This window comes from Fulmarus glacialis, unplaced genomic scaffold, assembly GCF_000690835.1.
Source record: "Fulmarus glacialis isolate BGI_N327 unplaced genomic scaffold, ASM69083v1 scaffold30993, whole genome shotgun sequence".
In the NCBI taxonomy this organism is placed as follows: domain Eukaryota; kingdom Metazoa; phylum Chordata; class Aves; order Procellariiformes; family Procellariidae; genus Fulmarus; species Fulmarus glacialis.
Genome location: NW_009202856.1, coordinates 4,943 through 5,208, shown reverse-complemented (window position 1 = coordinate 5,208; position 266 = coordinate 4,943). Strand labels below are relative to the sequence as shown.

Below are 266 nucleotides of genomic sequence, written 5' to 3'. Positions count from 1 at the left end.
ATCTCCTTGGGTATTTTTCTTGCTTTCGCTCCTTTCGATGGCAGTGCTGCGCTCCCTCCCCCTCGGCCAGGGCTGGGGGAGATGCTTTGCCCCCTTACCCCCGTTCCCTTGGTGGCCAATGGGGGTCCCACCCTGGGGGTGGAGGGTCCCATCCTGCTTCCCGCTGCCTCAAAAGCCTGACTCCCCTCGGGCAGCAGAGGCAGGGGAAGGGGTGCAGGAGCGGAGCACCATCCCACCGACCCTCCGCCCTCCTCCCTCGGCCTCCC

The 266-nt window shown here is 66.5% G+C and overlaps 1 protein-coding gene across 1 annotated transcript in view; it reads right to left on the bottom strand.

Moving 5' to 3' along the window:
- Nucleotides 1-266, bottom strand: part of LOC104074363 (neuronal pentraxin receptor-like) — a gene marked incomplete at its 3' end in the record, with an annotated part of 8,497 nt that overhangs the window by 5,701 nt on the left and 2,530 nt on the right.